At 51.2% G+C, this 16185-nt stretch overlaps 1 protein-coding gene across 3 annotated transcripts in view; it reads right to left on the bottom strand.

The window, feature by feature from the left end:
- Positions 1-16185, bottom strand: part of LRFN5 (leucine rich repeat and fibronectin type III domain containing 5) — an 84256-nt gene that overhangs the window by 67172 nt on the left and 899 nt on the right. The gene's annotated exons all lie outside the window — the stretch shown is intronic.

Here is a 16185-nt window from a genome sequence, read left to right as displayed (position 1 = left end):
CTCAGTTTGTTAGCCCTCATCCAGTCCATTACCGTGCCCAGGCACTGGTTCAGAACAGTCACTGCCTCACCTGGGTTTGATGAAAAGGAAAGGTAGAGCTGGGTGTCATCCGCATATTGATGACACCTCAGTCCACATCTCCGGATAACCTCCCCCAGCGGCTTCATGTATATGAATGCATAATGCAGGATGGGGAAAAGGCAAGTCGCTTCGCGGCTGCTATTGTTAGACAACCGGCAGTCAGACATCCTGGCCCACCTGCCACAAACCACCCAGAGATCTACCACCGGATCCAGGCAGGTTTTCCTTCTGCCCAACCCAAACCGAGGTGCCTATGGAAAAAATACCACGCCGTCGTTTGGGAGAGAGGTGAAAAGGGGCAGAGCGCTCTGCTCTGGGCCCTGTAGGCCCCTCCGGCTGCTGGCTCCCTCTCCGTGGAAAGTTTAAGTGAATGACCGTTACCCTCTGTGCTCAAGATCTGTCAATAACTGCAAATATTGCAAAATGCCCCGAAGCCTTCAGCAACCTCATTCCAAAGGGAAGGAAACCCAGGCAAAGCCGCTGTCCCTGGAACCTCTCGCCACATGGAGACGTGCTACTACGGGCTCAGTGCGGAGGCCTGGCTTGGCACGCGGAAGGTCCCGGGTTCAAACCCAGGCCTTTGGAAGCAGGCCTTTGAGAGAATGCTGGCCGAAATGCATTGGGCTTTGTAACAGAAACGTTGGGCACCCTGAGAACCTGTTTCTCTCTTTTCCTGACCTGGCTTGGATGCTCTGACCCTTTTCGGGTTTGGCTTTCGTGAACTGCAAAAGCAGCCCTGACTGGACATTGCTGCCCATGGCAACGATGGACGAGTCCCACCAAGCTCCCCCGTTTGCAGCCATTTCACTGCTATTGCTTTGGGTTTGCTTTGGGCTTATTTTCAAACTCTGCCTGCCTGCGAGTCTGGAGGTGCCTTTAGTCAGAGCTTGAGATGACGACTGGAGCCAGCGTGTGATGGATGATGGTGCAGAAGCGCCGAGGCCGTGGGCTGAAGCGTCCTTTCCGTTCAAGGGCTGCTGATTGCGTGCGTGTGCCCCGCACGGCCGTGCAATCCTGCGTGGGAGGAGGGGGCGCACTTGAGCCAGACTGCTTTTAAGCAGGGGGGGGGTTGGGAGGAGGAATGAAGCTCCGTTGGGCCACCCCCACCCGTCTCTGCGGAAAGAGCTCCACCCACCCCTTGGGACTGTCAGCACCACCAGAAGGAGGTGGTCTCCTCAACTGCCCAGATGGGCAGAATGACATTCCCTCTCCCTCCTTGCCCCCACCCCCATGTGTCAAGAGAGCTCCAGAAGCTACCTGCACTTTGCCTTCTGCTTGGCTGGCAGGAGAATCCACCACACCCTTCCCCAAGCAAGGAGGGTGCAGAGCTCCCTTCGCCCAGGGCCCCCCAGGGCAGGGGTGGGGGGAAGCAGTAGCCTCCCTGGCCCAGCATCATAGGGTGCCTTCCGTGAGGCTCAGGTGCGATTTGCATAAACATTAACATCTGCCAAATCACAAAGACTGCTCACATCCATCAGTGAGAATACTCTTAAAATCTGCTCTTGACACTCCTTGCAAATTCACCCTTTGAATTCAGAGTTTCCAAGGTTATTTTAAAACTGGGAGAGGGAACACACCTGTCTTTTCAGCTCCCCTGCTTCCAGATGCAAAAGACAGCCAGAATCCCTGAGGGCCAAACCGCAAGAGTACTAAAGATGCCACAGCTAAGGACTCAGGGTGGTGGTGGTGGTGGTGGTGTTTGGTCCAACAGGAGGACACACGGACACACGGACACACACACGGACACACACACACACACACACACGCACACACAGAACACTCTCCACAGCCTCCCTCCCAAGCCAGGCTCCAAGCCCAAGGCTCAAGCTTCTGGCCCTTGGTTGCTCCTCAAGAGTTTCCGTCCATCACTGCCCCCAGCAAAGGTCATCAGAGGGCCTCCCTTTGGCTGGACCCCTCTGAGGACCTCTCAACATGGCTGCAACGGGCACAGCAGAGCTTGTCCGCTCTGTGGCGCCCAACACACCGGGTCTCTCACCACAGAAGGAGGTGGCCCACGGGCTGCCCACCATGTCAAATTCCTCGGAACCCAGCAGGAGAGCCAGGCAGGCCAATGCACCCAGTGTGTTTGCTGTCAGGCTTTGCACTGCTAAGGAGGCCCCGATTCTTGCTATTCCAGCCAAGACATCGAGCCAGCAACAGAGGCCTTGGCAACCACGGGCCAAGCGGCATCCCTCACCTACCCCCTTGCACACGGCGGACACTGAAGGGAACCAGCATGGAGGACAGACACGCACACAAGCTCACGCTCTGCCTAGAGGGAAGCCACAACCCATGGCAAGTTGCCAGCCCACATGGGCAACTACCAGGCCAAGGACAGGCCTGCCACCGAGGGGGTGTGGGTGTGCCACTGCTGCTTTTGCCCTTCACAGGCAGCTCCATGGCGAGGGTGCTGGTGTCAGCCTTGCCCACAGCTCGCTAGGAATGCAGCGCTGCTCCAGGATTGTAGCCACCCAGCGCCTGCCCATGACTTCAGGCGCTCTGCCCGGCTCAGCTTGGTCACTGAACTACGAACAGCAGCAAGAGGCTTCCTTGGCCGCGTGCGCAGAGACACCCTGGGATGAACTCGCCTCTGCTTCCCTTATCTCCCCAGTGCAAGTGTTAACCGATAATTGCCAAGAGAGGATTGTCTCAAGACGCCCGGAGGAAGTCCCACTTGCAATTAATTTCACGCTGGAAGCCCCAGAGGGAATTGGCCTTTCAGAAGTACTCCGACACCGTCGCGCTGCAACTTGATTTTCATCACCGCAAAAACACTTTCCCCTGAGCTGAACTCCGGGCAGTGCCAAACTTTCCAGGGCGACAGGCACCCTGGCTCAGGCGAAATGAAAAAGGGACGGAAGCAGCTGAAAGGGATGGAAGAGCTCCTCCGCTCCGCCCGCCTGCCCCACACCTGAAACCCCAAAGGGGATTCTGGCCTCCTTGCCCAGTTTGAGAACGTGCAAGTCAGGTAACTGGGCCCAGAAGGTTAATGTCTGCCTGAATTCAGATGAGCTTCCAAACGGCTGGGCTCAGAGCAAACCCATCCTATTATTATTATTATTATTATTATTATTATTATTATTATTATTATTATTATTATTATTATGTTATTTCTATACTGCCCAACAGCTGAAGCTCACTGGGCAGTTCACAAAAACTAAAACCATTCAAAGTATAAAACAAACAGTATAAAAACATGATATAAAATACACATTAAAAACTGATTAAAAACATATCATACATCATTAAAACATCTTTAAAACATCCTTTAAACATCCTAAAGTTTCACTGGATAGGCCTGCCATAATAGATCAGTCTTTATTGCTTTTTTAAATTCTAAAAGACTGTCAAGTTGACGAATCTCCTCCGGCAGGTAGTTCCACAGTCTGGGAGCGGCAGAAGAGAAGGTCCTCTGGGTAACAGTTGTTAATCTAGTTTTTGCTAGCTGAAGTAGATTCTTCCCAGAGGACCTGAGTGTGTGGGGCGGATTGTACGGGAGAAGGCGATCCTGCAGGTAGCCTGGACCCAAACCATGTAGGGCTTTAAAGGGGATAACCAACACTTTGAACTTTGCCCAGAAACTAATTGGCAGCCAGTGAAGAGATTTTAAAACTGATGTAATGTGGTCACCCTTAGGTGTACCAGTGATCAGCCTGGCTGCCATATTTTGGACTAATTGAAGTTTCCAGACTAGGCACAGAGGTAGCCCCATGTAGAGCGCATTGCAGAAGTCGAGCCTTGACGTTACCAGCGCATGCACGGCTGTCTTTAGGTCTTCCAACTCTAAGAAGGGGCGCAGCTGGCGTATCAGCCGCCGCTGATAGTAGGCACTCCTGGCCGTCGCATCTATCTGGGCTGTCATTTGGAGCGACAGATCCAGAAGCACCCCCAAGCTGTGAACAAAGTCTTTCAGGGGGAGTGTAACCCCATCCAGAACCAGTTGACACACCTCCAAACCCGGGTTGTGGCCTTTGACAGTGAGCACTTCCACCTTGCCTGGAGATTCAGCTTCAGTTTGTTTTTCCTCATCCAGGCCATTACCAACTCTAAGCATTCATTCAGAGGAGACACACGATCCTTAGCTGAAGCTGTAGTCGAAGGCATAGAGAAATATATTTGGGTGTCATCAGCATACTGAATGACAACCAAATTCCTGTCACCTTGTTTTAAAGGCCAAACTGCTGCAAAATGCTATTCTTGCTGACTGTTTTATGTTGCTGTTGGGCTGGGAGGGAGAGGAGGCTGGCAGGGGGGTGGGAGCAATTAGCCCTGCCCTGGTGCGGACCCAATCCAAACCTTAACCCAGATTCCCAGCAGGATATTCGGCCAACAGCAGTCGGCAGAGAAGATGATGTTGATCAGGAAAGTGCAATAGTGGGGGAGAGTTTCAACAGCAGTGACTGGGGCGGGGGGTACATTTTCCACGGAAATTTTTCCAGTGCTTTATTTTTTCCATGGAAAAGGCTCCTTGTATTACATTCAGTGGTAACGCTGACTGGGTGCCAATTACACGTACAATATTAAGCAGCGTTGGCAGTTTGAAAGTTGTCATTGAGGTTTTACAGGCGATTGTCCCTCGCAGCCAGTCTGTGAGAGGAGGACACATAGAATCATAGAATCATAGAATAGCAGAGTTGGAAGGGGCCTACAAGGCCATCGAGTCCAACCCCCTGCTCAAGGCAGGAATCCACCCTAAAGCATCCCTGAAAGATGGTTGTCCAGCTGCCTCTTGAATGCCTCTAGTGTGGGAGAGCCCACAACCTCCCTAGGTAGCTGATTCCATTGTCGCACTACATGTCCCTGAAATGCATCTGCATCTCAGTGTGCACTGCAACCAGACAGCGGTGGAGGTGCAACTGAAGGCACCACAGGGGCCTCCATGGAGGAGAGCGAGGGAGCGGAGACCCCTTGACTTTGGGGTGCGGTCCTCAGCATCTCAGGCCCCCTGTTCTGTGGGCTGCTAACGTCCATGAACACCGCCTTGCCCAACCTCGTGCTCTCCTGGTGTGTTGAAGAGTGACACCCAGAATCCCCAGCTGGACGATGCTCGGAGTTCGAATCCAAAATATCTGGAGAGCATCGGGTCATGGAAGGCTGAATTAGACTATCAACCGTTTTCGGCACTTTGGTTTCTTTCTCACACTTGAGCAATGTAAAGGGGAAAGCACACTCTCCGGCCTTCACATTTTTACAAGTATTCCAATAAAGATGACTACATAATATAACTTTTAAATCACATTTAGGGCACATTCCTACCAATTGCACCCCTGAGGAGCATAACCTAAAATCAGAGGCTTACGTCCACCCTAGGCAGGACGAGAGGTGAAGGGTCAGAGGCCGCCCCGCTCTGCATTTCCCTGGGGCGCTTCAGAGGGGGAGGCCTGGGAAGGAGGCCTGGGGATCGCTCGCGCCCTGGCCTCTCCAGTATCCTAAGGCCCCTCAGACAATGCCTAGGGACCACAGGGTTGCTCCCTAAGTGTGCCTTAATTTGGCCCCCCTTTAAATATCTCAATTCAAATACTTCTGGTATGTTGGGACAAAAAGTTAACATGGGGTGCTTTTTTAGCCTGTTGTTTAATTTACTTGTAATTAGTAAACATGCTAAATTAAATCACCTTCTAGCAATTTTCCAATGCAAACTGATTTTTTTTTCCACTGTAAACTGAAAAATGTTGAATGCAAATGACCCTGTGCAAATTAGCCTAATTTGAATAGGAACATTTTCCAGGAAACCCTCCCCGCTGTTCAATATCCCTCCGCTGCAAAATGTTATCAGTCCCCTGCAGTATCATTTTAATAATAATAATAATAATAATAATAATAATAATAATAATAATAACAATAATAATAATAATAATAATAATAATAAGCTGAAAAGCCCAGGCGATCAGCCGCAGAGCTCACCCATCATGTGCAGTTCAGCCCTCTGTGTGCATTTGGGCCACCTACTTCCCTACACGGCAGCGCAGGGGCTGCTTGCAGGACCTTCCAGATGGCCACCACTGAAGGCGTTGGGCCACCTTCCAAAGCGCTTTAGCCAACGTTGGCCTTTCCAGCTCCCGGCAATTGATTTGAGTTGACAACATCCAAACATAAGAAGTTACAGAGAAGGAAAGCCTGATCAAGGGGATCAGTTTTCAAGGCTGGTGGGAGGGGAACCGGAAAAATCAAGGTGGTGGCGGGGGAGGGAGCATTTGGGGCTCATGGAGGGTTGGTGGGGGGCATCCAGGCCTTTCCTCCTGGCCCTGCCACACACACCTTTTGCTGGCTGCTAAGCGGGAGAGACTTTCTGATGATTGCTCCACAGGAGGAGGAGGAAGAGGAGGAGGAGGGGCGCTTTGCCTTCCAGGATCAGCTGAGGGCTGCTCTCGCCCCGAGGGCAACCTTCTGTAGGCCACCTTCCGGACCCATCAGCCTTCACTGGCCATGCCGGCTGAAGCCAATGGGGGGGTGCTGTCCTACATAGCCAGAGCCCCCCCCCCCCCGGTGTCAGAGCCCAGCTTCAGCACTGCAGTGGGCCTGGAAGGTTATAGCCAAGGGTTGATTAGAAGACGTCTGGACAGATCTGGGCCTACTCAGCCTGTGGAATGTCAGAATCTGTGTCAGCGTTTGCAGAGCAGGGTGAGTCGCTCTACCCACCTACCCCGTCCATTTGCAGAACCAGCCTTGACAGGGAGGGAGGCTGGAAACTCTCCGTGAGAACCTGAGAGGAATGGGCGTGGGGTTTGCAGAAGAGTCACCTGGATTGAAGCATCATCCCTGTATGGCTGAGCAGTGAGGCCCTGTTTGGACAGGAGAGCCTCACTGAAAGGCCACGAGGGCTTTGTCTGCCAAGAGGTCCGGAGAAGGTGCCTTAGGGCCACGCTTCCCTCCTCTACGGTGATGCATTGTCCAGATTCCGCTCTCTTTGGACCTGCCATTGCCTGAGCCTCTGGGGGCACTCTGCCCATGAACTCTCTTCCTAATTAGGACTCTGGATGGCTAAGGACTTGCCATGGGAAGTCCTGTGATGCTTTCCATAGACTTTGAACTCTCCTTTGCTGTGGGCAGTGTCTCTTCCTTCTTGTCAGCCCACAGTGCCATCAAGCTGGGTTTGATCTTAAGTCGTGGACTTTTCCCCATCTAGACTGAAGCAGCGTGGAGTTACCGAGGTGGAAGCTATGGCACAGAACTCTCTGCTTGTGTGGACTTACGTTCGGCCTTTAGGTCTCGCCCACGTAGCGCAGAGATCCCAACGAAGGTTCAAGGTTGGACGAAGTCTCTCTCCGTGTGTGGATTAGTTTGGGCCTTTTCTAGAACTCCTGCCTTTGATTGCCTGGGAAAGACGGCTCCAGGAACCATTCCTGATCCTTGTGCTGTTTGTGGAGATTCGTGTCTCTGATTGCCTGAAAAGGCTGATTCTAGGAACCATTCAGGTTATTGTCTCTTGTCCTCGATTGCCTGGGAAGGATGGCCCCAAGAATCCAGATGTGTTTTGCCCGTCAGAGATTTCCATGGGGAAATCTGTTGCGTGGATCTGTCAAGGCTGTAGTTTTTAGCTTTTGATGGCCCTACAATTACATAGAGCCTATAGCTACTGACAATCAGCTAACTGACAATCAGCTAACCATTACACTTTTGCCTTTAACTTCTTCACACAGTGCACAATTAAACTATGGAACTCACTGCCAAAAGATGTAAGGATGGCCTCCAATTGGGATGGCTTTAAAAGTGGGGGTGGATAATTCCTGGAGAAGAAGGCTATCAATGGCTACTAGTCCTGATGGCTATATACTGTCTCCAGTATCTGAGGCAGTATGCCTATGTATGCCAGTTGCTGGGGAACATGGGCGAAAGGGTGCTGTTGCACCATGCCCTGCTTGTGAACATGGTGCTAGACCAGTTGGACCCCGGGCCTGATCTAGTATCAGGGCTCTTCTGATGTTCTTATGAGATTCCCTGCAATAAAGGTCTCACTGATTTATTATTTATTTATTTATTTAAAACATTTGTATCCCACTCTATATCATTAGGATCTCAGGGTGGCATACAGATAAAAGCATACAGTATAAAACAATAAATATACACAGCTAAAAACAAATTAAACCATTTAGCTGTCCTGTGTAAGTTTGCCAGTGTGTGTGTGCTGGAAAGATCAGGCATTAAAAAATCCATGTTGGGGAGGATGCTGTGAGCAGTTCACGGAAAGAGCCCAAATTTAATGATATATTATGAGGCATCTATGTCTGCTCTTTTAGAATGGCTTCCAGTTTTCTCTTCAAATGAGGCAACAGATCCTAGGGAAGCGGTTGGACCGTTGGATGACAATGGAGTTAAGGGTGCACTAAAGGAGGACAGGGAGATTGCAGAGAAGCTGAATGAATTCTTTGCATCGATGTTCACTGCACAGGATACAGGACAGATGCCTGTGCCTGAACTGATGTTTTGAAGAAGGGAGTCTGAGGAACTGAGGCAAACAGTGGTGACAAAAGATGAAGTTCTCAACCTTAATGACAAACTGAAAGCAAATAAATCACCAGGCCCAGATGATATCCATCGTAGAGTTCTCAAAGAACTCAAATATGAAATTGCGGACAACCTCACAAAAATATGCAACATGTCCCTCAGCTCAGCCTCAAGGATTGGAAGATGGCCAATGTAACATCAATTTTTAAAAAGGGATCCAGGGGGGATTCAGGAAATTACAGGCCAGTTTTTATCTTTACATCTGTTCCAGGTAAATTGGTTCAAAACATTATTAAAGACAAAATTAGTCAGCATATCGAAAGGCAAGTCCTGCCGAAGAAGAATCAACACGGCTTCCGCAAAGGCAAGTCCTGTCTCACTAATCTATTAGAATTCTTTGAGAGTGTGAACAAACATGTAGACAGGGGTGATCTAGTGGACATTGTTTACTTGGATTTCCAAAAGGCTTTTGACAAAGTCCCTCACCAAAGACTCCTGAACAAACTTAGCAGTCATGGAATAAGGGGAGAGGTCCTTTTATGGATCAGTAACAGGTTAGAGAACAGAAAGCAGAGAGTAGGAATAAATGGTCAATTCTCCCGATGGAGGGAAGGAAATAGTGGGGTCCCACAGGAATTGGTATTGGGATCAGTTCTTTTCAACTTGTTCATAAATGGTCTGGAATTAGGAGTGAGCAGTGAAATGGCCAAGTTTGCCGATGGGAGAGCGGGCATCCAAATGGCAGATGTGGTTCAATGTAAGCAAGTGTAAAGTGATGCACATTGCAGCAAAAAAACACAACGAAGTATAACCTGATGGGATCTGAGCTAGCAGTTAGCTCCATCACACCTGCACATTTGCCCTTGTTTACCCTCAAATTATCCACCCTCATTTCCATAGCATGTGAAAGCCTGATCAACTTACACCTTTGCACTTTTAAATTTCATTCATCTTTACACCTCTCCTCTCCTGCACACCAGCGTATCGCTGTTCTTCCGTTGAGATGCACAGCAGCCCCAGATCTCCTTTGTACGTCCCCCTACAGTTCATTGGTTGGTGGTCTTCAACACCTCGCCCTCCTTCCCTACATGTTTATTCCCTGTTGCCTGAGCTACGTCCGTTCCCCTCACCCTGCCTGGAGGCTTTGGAGCGTGAAGATAGTAAAATCATATGGAGGCTTCCCTTTGAGTAAACACTCAATACTGAGAGAGGCTTACTTCTGAGTAAACAGAAGTAAGACCTCAGAAGTAAGCATAGGGTTGCAGAATACTTCTTTCCAGTTTGCTGTTTTAAGACTTAAAAAAGAAAGCTTCTGAGTGACCACACTATTAAAAGTCAGAAGTAAGTCTCTCTCTATTCAATGAGGTTTATTCAAAGGTAAACATGCATTAGTATGAGTGGGATGTACATGCAGTTGAAATCAATGGGATTTACTTTTGAGTAAGGGAACCAGCAGATCTGTAGTTTATGAACTTGAAGATGCACAGCTTCGCATGATCAAAGGAATGGAAGATTGATCCTTTGTATTAGTGAACTACCAGGAAAAGGGTTTAAGGGGGGGATTTAAAAAATCATTAAAAAATTAAGGGATGACCCAATCTGATTCAAGCTTGGCATGGCTAAAGCCCTCCTTAAGACCTACCACTGTGCCAATTTTGATCTCTTTATCTGTAAAAATGAGGGCACTGCTGGCAAGGAGGGTGCATTTTCCACATTTCTTTTAAGGTGAAAATGCCCGCTGGAGAAAAGGCAGGCCCCTCTCCGCCCCTTGAAAACACGCCCACAGAACATCAAATTGAAAACGATGGATGAAAATACACGTTGAGGGTAGCGTGTTGTCCTTTCGATTTACCAGAAGAAACAGACTTTCCCCGCACCAAAAAACAGCGTATGGGGGGGGGGGGAGCGAGGGCAGGGAAGGAAATGGACGACGTCATCTGAGTCCTTTGCACACAACCCACATTGACAGCAGCCTATAACGCTGGTGTGATAGAGCCAAGTGACTGAACAAGAAACAGATCTTGGGGTTGTGGTGGACAGCTCAATGAAAATGTTCACCCAGTGTGCAGCTGCTGAAAAGAAGGCAAAACTCCATGCCTGGCATTATTAGAAAAGAAATTTAGAATAAAACTGCCAGTATCATACTGTCTTTAAACAAATCTATGGTGTGGGACCACACTTAGAATACAGTGTACAGTTCTGGTCACCACACCTAAAAAAGGATAGTAACCCAGTAAGCCTATGTACTGAAGTAATGTTTACTTAATTACAGACTTTAAAGACTGTGCAGCTGAGGAAGTCTGAAATAATGACGAAACAGGACACATAACCGGATTCCTGTTTTGTCTGATTTAATTGTTAAAATTGATACACAGTTGTGTGCCTGTTGGCATTCCTTATCATTGAATGTGGATAGGGAGACATTTTTCTCCCTCTCTCAAAATACTAGAACCCAGGGTCATCCCATAAAGCCGATTGGTAGGAGATTCAGGACAGATAAATGGAAGTACTTCTTCATACAGTGCTTAGTTAAACTATGGAATTCACTACCACAAGATGTAGTGATGGCCACCCATTTGGATGGCTTTATCTTGGAGGGCAGGCACAAGCCACACCATTAATGGCAGATGGCGGCTTCTGCAAAAGGGGAATCAACCGATAAAAATGGAGCATGTAAGGGATCAAAGGCCGGCACCGCGCCCCTTCCGGTGATGCGACGCCACCACAGCTTAAGCCGGGCTCCTGGGGTTTGAGTTGGGGGGGAGAGTCCTCCTGCCCCACCCACCTGAGTGCGCCATGCCTGCCATTCCAAAACCCACATGAGTGTCTGGCCTTCACTAGGCCCACCAAAAGATCCCAGGAAGGGATCACATTGATTTGGGTTGTTTTTCCTATGGCCAGCCCAGCTGCGACTGCTGTCCACATGACTTAAGAGGCTGCTACTGTTGTGGGTCAATTCCTAATCTAAAGAGAGAGAAAATAGTAATCATGATATAGACAGAAATGGCTTCTCTCTGCTGGTCATTGTAACGGTTTTGGAAGCAGTATTCTATGCTTATATAATCCAGTTGCTGGGGAACATGGGCACGAGGGTACTGTTGTACCCATGTCCTGCTTCCTGGTCGACAGCTGGTTGGCCACTATGTAAACCAAGTGCTGGACTACATGATCCATTCCAGCATGGCTCTTAGAATCATAGAATAGTATAGTTGGAAAGGTCCTAGAAGGCCATCTAATCCAATCTCCTGCTCCCTCTTCTTCCGTTTTTATGCTTCCTAGGCAATTGCAGAAGTCAAGATGTAATGGGTGGATATAGGACAGATGACAGCAAGGCCTTCTTCACATAGCACATGGTTAAACAATGGAATTTTCTGCCACAAGGTGTAGCGATGGCCGCCAATTTGGATGGCTTTAAAAGGGGATTAGACAAATTCATGGCGGGCAGAGGATAAGGCTATCCACAGCTACTAGTCCTGCTACTTCCAATGCCAACGGCAGGCCTGCCTCTGGGAAGATGCGAGGGAGGGGGCACTCCTGCACCCATGTCCTGCTTTTGGGCTTCCCACTGGAGCATCTTCATGGCCGTTGTGAGAACAGAATGCAGGACTAAGCAGGCCTTTGTGCCGTCCAGCACAGCTCTTCTTATGTTCTTGTGGTGTACCGATATTCATTGCACAAATAACTTGGTCTCATGTAATTTAGGGGGGAAACCAAAAAACATGGGCGCTCTATCATCAAAACTTCAGGGAGAGAGTTAAAGGGCTTACCAAATCACTCGTACACGAAAAAGCACGGACATAATATGGGGCACACCTTAACATCCCGACCTGCGCCAGAGTCTCCCAACTGAGCCCCAATCCAAGCACCCTTCCTTTGGTCTTCCAGCCCCAACTTTCTCCCTCTTTTGTAAGAGGGAACAGTGAAGCTGAAATCAGCGGTATGCCAAACTCTAGCTAGAAGTCTGCTTGTTAACGTTTTGAGTTATCCTGACAACCAGCCTCCCGTAGAGATCAATTCTACGCCTGTTACATCAAAAGTAACATAAGTGAAGTTATTGTAAGCAGCTTTCCTGTTTATGAATTCCATGTGTAATTCATTCGAGACCAAGTCCATTCCTTGAAAACCCAAACCCAAGGCCTACTTATGCCCAAATGGGCGGAGTGGGGGGCCGCTCACATGCCCCCTCCTCCTTTCCCTTGACGACTGGCGTGTCTCCCAGGATACAGGGAGCCTTGCTTGCTGAGGCACCTCACTCACCCTTGGTGAGGCGCGGTTTCTGGAGCCCTGCCAAGGCTACCAGCCCTTGCCCAGTCTACCATCTTGCCTCCCTCTCCACACCCTGCCTCCACCCACCCGTCCTAAAACAGTCTGCTGCTGGATTGTCCTCAGCTGAGACACAGGCTTGTAAGGGAAGTCTTCAGTGCTCCAGGTCTCCGGTCACTGCTTCCATGCTACCCCGCAACCTTCAGAGAAAGAAAATGTGGCCTGGAAGGCCAAGAGGAGAAGTGCTGGTGCCCAAGCTGCCCTCCTTCACTCCTTACGTGATGCTGAAGCTAAGGCAGGAGCCTCAACTTACAATTTCCTCCTACGAAGCGAACATTGCAGGAGGAGCCTTCTCGCCTCTCTTCCATGAAAGGGTCTTTTGTTCCTAGAATAAATGCCTTGCGCCCCCTTCACCCTCCTCAAACATCCCTCAACCAATTGGATCCCGAGTTAAATGGATGCCTGTTCTGACCCAGGAGGAGTTTTCTCATGGATGCTCCAAAATCTCCTCCTCTTCCATCCAACTCAGGCGTTTGACAGGCAAACCTGTGCTACAGGATATGACCGGCCAGATTTATTTATTATCCTTATAACAAGAAATGTTATCTGGATAGATTACAGACCACTAAAATACTAAAATGCCATACAGATATATAAAATACAATGCAATTTAAAAAATAAATAAATAAATAAACAACGAACAGCAGAGAAATAAATAAAACAGCCCTAAAAATCTAGAACTAGGTCTCTAAAATGTTGGGGAAGAAAAGTCTCTATCTGGTGCCAAACAGAGAACACCAGGCAAACCTCTTTTGGGAAAGCATTCCCTAACAAAAGGTGCCACCACTGAGAAGTCCTGCCTCTTATAGCCACCGCCTGGCTTCCTTTGGCCAGGGAAGGCTTCTGAAGACCACCAGCTGCAAGCCGCCAACCAGCCCTCCCCCACGCAAGAGGCGGCAGGGGAGAGGTTTGTTTATTTTTTGTTGCATTTTTGCCCTGCCTTTTTTCCTCCAAGGAACCCAAGGCAGCGTACATAATCCTCCTCCTCCTCTCCATTTTATCCTCCTCACAACAACAACACTGTGAGGTAGGCTGGGCTGAGAGTCTGGGACTGGCCCAAAGCCACCCAGAGGGTTTCCATGGCCGAGTGGGGACTAGAACCCTGATCTCCCGACTCCCAGTCCAACACTCTTACTACTACACCACACTGGCTCCTTCAGAGGCAGCTTTCCAAGGTGCAAGGCCTGACGTGTGACTTCCCTCCCTTGTTCCGCCTGACCGTGTCTTGCCACCATGCACCTGTAGCCCAAATGAGGGGAAGGGGTGGCTGAGAAGTCTCAGAATGACCAGAAAAGAGCCCCCTTTCATTTTACACACACACACACGCACGCATGCACACCCGGCCTGCCTACTCACTTCAGCGCACCTGGAGCTTTTACAGTCACTGCTCCTATTGCAGCAGCATGATGAGACGAGAAACGCGGAAAGAGCCGCCCTGGAAGGTGTCCTGTTTTCTTTTAAAGCTGCATCTATTTCAGGCTCAAGGGCACGGAAGACACAGAGCGAATAAACCGGCATCTACACAACAGCCAGCCCCCATCCTTGCATGCAGAAGCCTGGGCGGCATCGCTCAGCTGCCGGCGACTTCCTCACTCCTTTGAAACAACTGGCGGGGGAAGCACGTCTCGCGCCGAGAGCGTCAGGGGAGGACATCTGGGCCTCGCCTCGGCGGGAGGCCCGCTTCTGCCCAACTTGAGCAAGAGCGGGTCAGGCGTTCCAGGCCCTGTTTTGGTCCCAATGCCCTGGGCCAAAGGAAGGCACCTGATGGTTTGAACCCGGCACTGTTGGCTTTCACGGGGGCCTGGCCTTTGCAGCACCTGGCATTCTGCCCCCACTCCCTCCCCCCCCCCGCCAGTTCTTTCAGAACAGCACGGCACCTTGAACAATCTGGATCAACACAAGCCACTCAACCTTGTCAGGCCTGAGCAAAGTGACATCCATGTGGGGACCCGGAAGGAGGCCTCAGATTCCCCACACACATTCAGAGGAAGCTCCCCACCCCCAACACCCCGTTCACCGGCAAACGTCGCCTACTTAGCTCAGGCTCGGCTCAGCCTGCTAACGACAGAGCTATTTTAATGATTTTCTGAGCAGAACGTTTGCTCTGATAGCATCCCAAAGATTTTCCTATAAAACCAGCCCTGTTATCAAGCCCTCAAGCAGAAGAAGTATCGATCGCCTGGGGAGAGAGCAATTACACCCACAGAGGCCTCCCGTTTCCTCCCTGCCAAGAAGGGGGACAGCTCCCACCCCACCTTGCGGGTCTCCTTGGCCTGGAAGCGGCTGGCTGGAGGCTCCGGGATGCCCCAGCCCCAAGGCCCCCTCGGGCCAGAACGGCTGGGTGCGTTGAACAGGCCTGGCCTGCCAACGGCCCCAGGCCAGAGGGACATGGCGTGGGGGGTCCGTCCGCTGCCTACGCAGCCTTCACCACACCCCCAGGGGGCAGGCAGGGCCTAAGCATGGCCACGCTGCAGGTGGGGGCCCAGCCAGGGCAGCTGAGGCCTCTGAGGCCTTCTTGTCAGCTCAGGGCTGGTGGCAGCCTAGGATTCACACTCTCCGTGAAGAGATGTTACAAAGGGCAGAATTCCAGCACAGCAAGTCAAAGGGAAGGGGGGCGGGGAGACAGCAGCAGCAGCAGCCTGGGGGTTGGCTCTGGGTGCACCCAGGAGGACTCAGGCCAGGTTGCCTCTGGGGGGAAGCAGCACCTAGGCCAGGGGACCCACGCGCCAGCCCACATGTCAGCCACAACTGGCCTGCCCAGCCCCCACCCTAGATCCCTCCCTGGATCCCACCCTGGGGAGGCCTCTTTCGAGGAGGCTGGCCTGCTCTCAGCCTTGGCCTCAAGAGGGGAGGTAGAGCCGCCCCCCCTCCCCACTTGCCCGCTCCCCTTCACTCCCCAGCCCAGCAACAGAACTTTTGCAAGGACTGCAACAGCGCCCCTTGGTGAGGGGGGGGGAGGGAATGAAAGGGAAAGCGCCCCCAAGATGGGGCACGTGCTGCAAGAGCAAAATCAGTTTAGGCCGAGCAGGCGGGGAGCGGAAGGCGCCCTTGGGCAGCTGAACGAGGTCGCCGGGCACCAGGGACCTCCACGGGGAGCCGCCGCCGCCTCCCTCGCGCCTGCTGCCCGCCCCAGCCCTGCCTTCCTCGGCCTGGCTCAGTCCCCCTCGCGGGCGCCCGGTGCGCCCCCTCCCCTGGGCCAGAGAGAGAGGCTGCGCGCCCCGGCTCCGCTTCCCCACCCTCCACCCCAGCCCCCCTCGAGTGGGCAGGCGGCGCCCCCCCTGGCCGGAGCTCGACCCGACCCGGCCTGCGCCTCAGCCCTTCCTGCCGGGCGCTGTC

Source organism: Elgaria multicarinata, chromosome 2, assembly GCF_023053635.1.
Source record: "Elgaria multicarinata webbii isolate HBS135686 ecotype San Diego chromosome 2, rElgMul1.1.pri, whole genome shotgun sequence".
Lineage (NCBI taxonomy): Eukaryota > Metazoa > Chordata > Lepidosauria > Squamata > Anguidae > Elgaria > Elgaria multicarinata.
The sequence above is the reverse complement of the archived record's forward strand: the minus strand, read 5'-3'. Positions and strand labels throughout refer to the sequence as shown.